This window comes from Rattus norvegicus, chromosome 9, assembly GCF_036323735.1.
Source record: "Rattus norvegicus strain BN/NHsdMcwi chromosome 9, GRCr8, whole genome shotgun sequence".
NCBI classification, from domain to species: Eukaryota; Metazoa; Chordata; class Mammalia; order Rodentia; family Muridae; genus Rattus; species Rattus norvegicus.
The window spans coordinates 49,660,890-49,669,346 of record NC_086027.1 but is presented as its reverse complement, the minus strand read 5'-3'; the positions used below and the strand labels follow the sequence as shown (position 1 = coordinate 49,669,346).

Below are 8,457 nucleotides of genomic sequence, written 5' to 3'. Positions count from 1 at the left end.
GAGAGAGAGAGAGAGAGAGAGAGAGAGAGAGAGCGCTATCAAGCAGTGTGGTCTCTGCTTTAGTTCCTGCCTCTAGGTTCCTGCTTGGAGTTTCTGCTGACTTCCCTCAATTATGAACTGTAGTCAGGATGTGTGAGCCAAACGTGCCTTTCCTCCCCAGGTTGCTTTTGGTCATGATGCTTATCACAGCAATAAAAAGCAAGCCAGAACTGTTGTCACTGGGGCTGGGAAGATAGCTTGTTAGAGTGCTGGCCTCACATGTGGAAGACCCTGCCTTCAATTTCCTTGAAAATTAAAAAAAAAAAAAGCCAAATGCCATAACGCATTTGAAAAATTCAATAAGATAAAATTGACAAAAAATAGAAAACATTAACAATTGGAAAACATTCCCCACAAAATGGGAAACAGAGCATAACAAGGAGATAAAAGTAAGCCAAAAATAATAGTGGAATTGTGATTCTGCTTAGCAGGCTTCCCCAAAACCCATAGTTTAAGAAAGAACACTGGAAATCAAGGAAGAGTATTGGGTTAACAAATGAAGGATTTCCCAGCCAGAAAAAGCCTGAGTTTCAGGGTTGGGTATTTAGCTCAGTGGTAGAGCGCTTGCCTAGAAAGCGCAAGGCCCTGGGTTCGGTCCTCAGCTCCGGAAAAAAAAAAAAAAGAAAAGAAAAGAAAAGAAAAAGCCTGAGTTTCTAAATGAAAAGGGTTAACTAACTAACCAATCACAGCCAACTAACCAATCAATGCCAACTAACCAGCCAATGCCAGCTCCCCGCCAATGTTAACTAGCCAATCCATGAAAATAAATTCATATGAGACAACTCAGGGTGAAATCTCAGAGCACTCAGAACAGAAGACCCTGAAGTCCCTGGAATGAAAATGACACAGATAATGGAGCAGAACTGATGGCTGCCCCATCTCAAGAGCATAGATGGACCCAGCAATGCCTACAGAATCCCCAGGGAAGATGACTCCCAGTTGAAAATACAGACTCATCCCAAACCTCCCTCAAAGGAAGGCTAGGAAAAGACACGAGCAGCCAAGCTATTCTCAAAGAACCTGTCCTGATGAGTCTGGTTGAATACACCAAAGCAAGGGGACAAACCAAGAGAAACAGACACTGATCTACTACCGAACACAACACAGGCAAATGGAGGGCGTGCCCAGGGCAAGATCAACCAATGGCAGAAGGGTAGACAGTTGTGGTGTAACTCCAAAGGAAGACCGGCTAGAAACAAATACCTAAACCAAGCAAAGGGAGAACTTTATTAACTGTCCAGTGAGCAGATGTTACACAGAGTTAGCTATGAATCATACTTTCAAATACTGATATAAATAACTGTAACGTTTTTGAGGAGAACAAGGAATGGTGTTGGGAGTGGCATTAGAGGTGAGGTATGGGCTATGTAAGAAACCTAAGTATCAAGTGTCCCACACAGGAAATAGATTGAATCGTACATTGAAAGTCAGGAGATAGTAACGGAAAGCTTACTGTTCAGAAATGTGGAAACAATTATCAACGGAAACAATGTAACAAGCAGGAATCGAGATAAGGGGGCAAATGAATGACAGTTTGGCTTTAAGTTCTAGTATTCAATTTTAAAAACTAAGCATCCATACATGTTAAAATGTATACAGATTAAAAACATAAACACAGTCAATTGACAATATTAATACCAGATAAAACAATATTTAAGCCAAAAGTATTATGAATTAAGTTATTTCATAAAGGTTCTCTCTACCGAGAAGACATATTGTTGTGAATCTTTATCCTATTAAATATATCAAAACTCTTTATCCGAATCTTTCTCAAAAAGCCGAGATTAAACAGACAAAATAATTAATTCTGTATTCATGTTGAAGACGAATAGTATAACTAAGTAGAATATATTCTTACACAAACATGTAAATATTTGCACACATATATATCCACATGCATTCTTTTTCAGTTGATCTTAGAGCACTCATAAAATCCATCAAGGGCTTGTAAGGGAGCTCAGCCATTAAAGACGTTTGCCTCGGAGACGGGAAAACTTGAGTTCAGTCCACGGGCCCCACGTGGTAGAAAGAGACAACAAATTCCCACTAGTTGTCCTCTGATCTCCAATGTGTGCCAGGGTGCATGTCCCCCACATACTCACACACAAAATAAAGACATTAAAATGTCATTCTTAAAATTTTAGGAGACATTATTCAACAGTACACATTAAAAATTTCCAGCACAGCTCAACAGGAGCATACACCATAACATTTTGGTTATCCAGTCTCAGGCCATAGACAGTAAGATTAAAAATAAAGAAAGCAAAAATGGCAGGAAAAATTAAATCACTTACAGTCTTTCAATGTCAATCTCTAGAGTAAAAAAGAAAAATTTAACTGATATCCGCAACTCCTTTGAAATGGACAGCAGATTTAACAAGACAAAACCAGAATCTTAAAAGGTAGCAACAGTATCTTCAAGACAACATGTGTAAATAGCTCAGTGGGGAAGGTACTGTCAGTAATCTCGAGTTCATACCCCAAAACCTATGTAGGAAACCCAGGTGTGGGGTTGTGTGCTGATAAAGCCAGCCCTGGGGTAGCTTAGCCTAATTAGAAAGCTCCGGGTTAGTGTGAGGTAAACATATATTTTCTCTATACCCAAGGTCAACCTCTGCTACAAACACACACACACACACACACACACACACACACACACACAAGCACGCACACATCTCTATGAAAGAGGAACTATGGATATTCTGTGATGGAGAGCCATGCACCATTAGTCTTCTTGAGACAGCCTTATTTCAGTTGTCTGTCCTCAGATCTCATCTGCCATCACATTTGTCAGTTGTCTGTCCTCAGATCTCATCTGTCAGACTGTCATTCCCTTGCATGGATTAATACTTTCTTATGCTAAGAATATCATGGCCAACAGTGGCTTTGAAAGAAGGAGAAAACAAGCAACAGATCATTTCGGAACAGAGTTAGTGAAAAGAAATCTCTTCTTAGGTCGGACACGGTGGCTCATGGCTTCAATCCTAGCACTCAGGAGGCAGAGACAGGCAGATCTCTGTGAGTTTGATGACAGCCTGCCCTGCATAGTAAGTTCCAGATACTGCCTCAAAAACAGTAAACAAACAAACAAAAATCTCTTCTTGAAAAGTTCTTTGCTTAAGTTGCAAGAAACTTCTCCCAGACCCAGGAGACAGGTGAAGGTTCCAAAGACCTAGGAATATATGTTGTCTAAATCATTTTAGGAGAATAACATGACCCTGAACATGACCCCCCTTCTTCTTCTTCTTCTTCTTCTTCTTCTTCTTCTTCTTCTTCTTCTTCTTCTTCTTCTTCTTCTTCTTCTTCTTCTTCTTCCTCTTCTTCTTCTTCTTCTTCTTCCTCTTCTTCTTCTTCTTCTTCTTCCTCTTCCTCTTCTTGACAATCTGTTTATTTAAGTCATCTCCTCTTATGAGCGAAGGGATGGGAGAGCAGAGTAATGGTCACCATGTGATAAAAGAAAAGATGAGCTTAGCATCCAATGGGCTTTCGTGGTCCACACACAAGAGTAAGGGTCCAAACCAGTGCTGTGGTCCCTTGTCGCGTGGGGGAAGGTCCGGGGTTTCTTTACTCATCCTCATAACCGGTCAGAAGTGGGTTCACGTGAGGGTTGTGGAAGAGGGTTTGGTTATCATCTCACCAGGGAAGGGCTTGGTCCTGATGCAGAGATGGGTAGGCCACAAATGCGAGTCTCTTGTGCTTTTTGTGTCGCGACTTCAGGAAAACATTGAGTGTGCTCTCTCCCGCCCAGGGCAGCACCACGAAGTAGGTGAGGGCCTTCCACATATGAGCTGAACCCTCCTAGCCGTGGGTACCACTCGACATGGGCCACCCCATCCGTGGGAGGGCCGCGCCCAGCAGTCAAGAGACTCGAAACCCACAGAACACTGCCAATGCCATCTTGGGACTCGAGAATTCTTAATAAAAGAATTATTCCTAAAAACAAAGGGACCTAAAAAGAGGCCGTGAAGTGCAATTATGTGAGCTCTTAATGAAGATTTATTCCAAGAGTCTAAGACGGTCCAATCCTGAGAAATCTCTCACTGGACTGGAACATCTACAAACTAAAGAAGAGAAACAGCATGTGCAGTCTTCTCACATGTAGAACACAATTTCAATCAAATTCCAACCTCTCTTCCTAAGTAAATTAGAAAAAGAAAGAATTTTCCTTTGGTAATTTCCTTACTTACTGGTGAAATAATACGAGTGTCCCACAGAAACCAGGGTGATACAGGCAATCGTTCAACACCCCCAAAGGGGTCGAGACCCACAGGTTGAGAAATATGGCTCTAAGGCCTTTTCTCCTTAGAGACAAATACCAAAGAGGCGAATGTCAATGGAATGAAGAAAAACTTTACAGCTTTCAGGAAATATGAGAATAAACATCAAAATAAGAGCGCTCATGTTTTAAAACTGTCAGTGAGCTCAGCGATCTGTAAACTCCAGCGGGAATTTCAATCGGATGTTCAGCGGAAGTTGGCGAACCGACTCCAAATGCATCTGGGAGAGAGAAGTATGAGAACCCACAGAAGTACTGGGGGGGAAAACGAGGATAAAGAGAGGAGAATCGCCCTGCCAGATTTCAGAACAAACCGCCAGACTACAGCAGTTAGAGCAGGGTGATAGCCCTGCGGGAGAGATTCACAGAGTAGCTCCGTTTACACCCGGGGATTTATTGCATCACCCAAGTAGCGTTTCAAATTAGTGTAAGAAGTGGTAGGGCATTGGCTGTCCACTGGGAAAGCACGGATCACTGCTCGAATCATAGGAAAGGCAATTGATTTCAGGTCTAATTAGACAACGTTCCAAATAGAGACTTCTCAACTCAAAGAAGCAAGGTTGCTGACTGTGAACCAGATTTCCCATGCAATGCCCCAGACAGGCTGTGAGTGGGAGTGCTAGCCCTCAGGGCCCTCCTAGCCTTGGTGTGAGAGCCTGCAGGAAGAGTGAAATGTTTTGAGGTATGTTTCTTTCTGTATGCATGGTACGTCCTTCCAGGTCCGGTCGGGTCTGTCAGCCTGGAGATGCCCAAAGCGCAGACACCACCTTCCAGCACAACAGGAGTCTGTAAAACCGGATCTTCCCGAGTTTTAATGCTATTCCGGAGCGGGTAAAGATGTCAGAGATCGCACAGAATCATGGATAGCCCCTTCAGTGTGAAGACACAAAAATCACAAAATTTCTGAGTTAATGCAAGTTACTGCCACCAGAGATTCGATTTCTACAGGTGGCTTCGTTTGGCTGAATCAGATCAGTAGATATTTCGTTTTTCTTTCGGAAAAATATTCACACTTATTTCTTCATTTCACACTTATTTATTTATTTGTTTATTTATTGAGTGCATCTACACAGAGCAGATGGGGAGGTCAGGGGACAACTTCGGGGAGCTGATTTTTCTCTTTTCCACGGTGCAGGTCTTGAGATCAAACTCAGGTCACCAAGTTTGACAGCCATAGATTTAGAGCTCCCCCGTAGTGCAGAGCTAGACTAGGACCAGGGGGAGTCTGCGGGGAAGCTATTCTAGTTTCTTACTGAGCCCAGACCCAGCAACAAACTTAGCAGCTTAAAACAGTTCCAAAGAATTATCTCACACTTCCGGAGGTCAGGAGGCCAAATTGATCTTAATGTAGGAGGAGTTAGTTGAAGCACTGGCTAAGCTGGTTCCTTGGGGATTGAGACTGAGGGGAAGAGGTGAGGAAGAGGGGACAGTATTTTGTACAACCTGAGCAGTATCTTCTCGACACTGGAGAGGTGGTGACTGTCTCTTGAGCTGTAAAGTTCTACAAATAGAGCAATGTTTAAAGAAGATTATACTGGCCGGGCTGTGTGTGAGTAGGCGGAGATGGGGAGGGGTGCTGGCGGGCCGGGAAACTAGTGAATAAACAGAGGCATGGGATATTTTGTTTCAGAGGGAACAGGCAGAGAAAAAAGTGTCCAACAGAGAACACCTTGCCAAGCAGAAAACCCGCACCCAAACAGCACCACCTGAGCTAAGCGAAACATAACCACGGCATGACCAATGGCATAACCATTTCAGAAAGAAACATACTTTCTGATTTTATTGGTTTCTGTACTCGAGGAATTTGTGTAATTGTAGGGTCTGTCCAATGACTTTATTAATGCCTACCTCCATCATCGCAGAGTGTATGTTTCACTGAAATACACTGCTTATGGGAGACACTGAAACCTTTCCACTTGCACCAGGTGATTTTCCAAGTTCAGCCCATGACTATCTGAAGGAGCACTGTGGTTCAGGTATTTGAATGAGCACAGATAAGATGTGAGGCTCCGGGCCATCCTTCCAACAGCCAAGCGTTGCGTTTTTAGCATAGGAAGTTGAGTTGTTTTTATCACCTGCCCTTCACCTTGAAGAGAAAGATAGAAACAAGCCCAGCTCTTACTTGCCAGATGGCCCTCTCTCCGTGGCTTGGGTGCCATCTGGAATTGGTTTTGATAAATCCAAACACTGGGGCTACATTATCTTTCTAGCTAAATATAACAGTTATTTCATTAGCCTGACAACTAATGCATGGCTTTCACAAGCTAAACAAGATAGGACTGGAGATGGAGTGTGGGTTTTGTTCACCAGGAAGCCACCAAAAAGAAATCAGTCTGCCTTCAGTGACCTCTAGAATCATTTCAAAGATCCAGAGGCCAGCTGAGTCCCTGAAGGGGTGTAGACACTGCCCTGGGGACCTGTGGCTAGCTGCATCTGGCAGGATGGGGGCGTGGCTTGGCTGTGTTTCCGATCCTGGGTTATTACTCAAAGCACTCCAGTCTCCAGACACCTAAAGACTAAAGGCAGCCAGAAACTTTCCTCTTTCTCTTTAGAGAATTGTCATCTTTATATTTGTGCACATACATAAAAAAGTAAAGGTAAAATCATTTTCCAAGCTTGTAACAAAACCCCAGCCTTCCCTCACTCAGCCTTTCCTCAGCTCACTTTAAAATGTATCCAGTTCCCAGATCAGCTGTGCTTTGGATTTTTCTTTCCTGCCTCCCTATTTCCTGCCTGCCAGTGTGTGTGTGTGTGTGTGTGTGTGTGTGTGTGTGTGTGTTTTGTGTGTGTGTGTGTGTACATGTGCACACCTATATGGTGTGTGTATGTGTATGTTTGTGTGAGTACACACGAGTGTGTGCACACATTCAGGTGTATGTGCACACCTATGTGTGGTGCATGTGATGTGTATGTGTCTGTCTGTGTGTGTCTGTGTGTGTCTATGTGTGTGTGTGTGTATGGTGTGTATTTATCTCAGTGTGTGTCTGTGTACACGTGTGCACACCTATGTGTGGTATGCGTGTCTATATGTATGTCTGTGTATGTGTGTCTGTATGTGTGTCTGTGTGTGTGTGCTATATGTATCTCTGTGTGTGTGTGTGTCTATGTGTGTATCTGTGTATGTGTGTCTGTATGTGTGTGGTGTATATGTATCTGTGTGTATGTGTATGTGTGTGTGTGGTGTATGTATCTGTGTGTGTGTGTGTGAAGGTGTGTGTGTGTGAAGGTGTGTGTGTGTGTGAAGGTGTGTGTGTGTGTGTGTGTGTGTGTGTGTGTGTAGGCCAGAGGTTGATAAAAGGGCCCTTCCATATTATCTCTCACCTTGTTTTTGGAGAAAATATAGAAGAGAATCTCAATTGCTGAGCAGGGGGCTCACCCATTCAGACAGACAGACAGACAGACAGACTGACTGACTGACTGACTGTTCAGTGAGCTCCAGATATCCATTTGTTTCCTTTTCTGCCCTTGCCCCAGCAGGATCACACAGTCCAGCTCCTCCCTGGGTACCAGGGCTCTGAACTGCTTGGTGGCGAGCACTTTCCCAACTCAGCCATCCAAACTTTTTAAGAACACACTTGGGGTACCTTTCTATGTTTCCATTTAACACCATCATTTATCTCCCTTGCAGGAGAGAATCTGCTCTCTCGGGTCACAGGCTTCCTCTCAGTATGATCCCCCACATCAGTCAACAACAGTGAAGGCCTCCATGTCTATGGGAGTGGTTCTCAAAGCTCAGCCCTGCTTTGGGCTGTAGTCCCTGCCTTTTCCTTTTCATTAAACCTTCATTACCCCTCCTTCAACAATAATAATATTTTGCTTGTTTTTTGGATACAGGGTCTTACTCTGTACAGTTTGTTAGGCTGTCTTTGAACTCCAAGCTGGTCTCACACACACACCATTCATTGTACTCCAGCCTCTGGAGTTATCATGCTTGACTCAATAATCTTTGGTGTTTAGGTTTCTATGTGCTCAATTGGTGATCTACCCTTATTCTTACAAATATTTCCAAACAGCAGTGTCCCCTCTATGTGTTCAAATAGCAAGTACTTATTAAGACCCCTTTTTAAACAGCCTGTCCTTCTGTCTGTCATTCCCTGTCACCACAAGACAGACCCATCCTCAGCATGGGCACCTCTTCCTCT

At 43.5% G+C, this 8,457-nt stretch overlaps 1 pseudogene; it reads right to left on the bottom strand.

The window, feature by feature from the left end:
- Positions 1–3,603: 3,603 nt before the first annotated feature.
- On the bottom strand, positions 3,604–3,936 carry Cox6a1-ps2 (cytochrome c oxidase subunit 6A1, pseudogene 2; annotated as a pseudogene).
- Between the last annotated feature and the right edge of the window lie 4,521 nt (positions 3,937–8,457).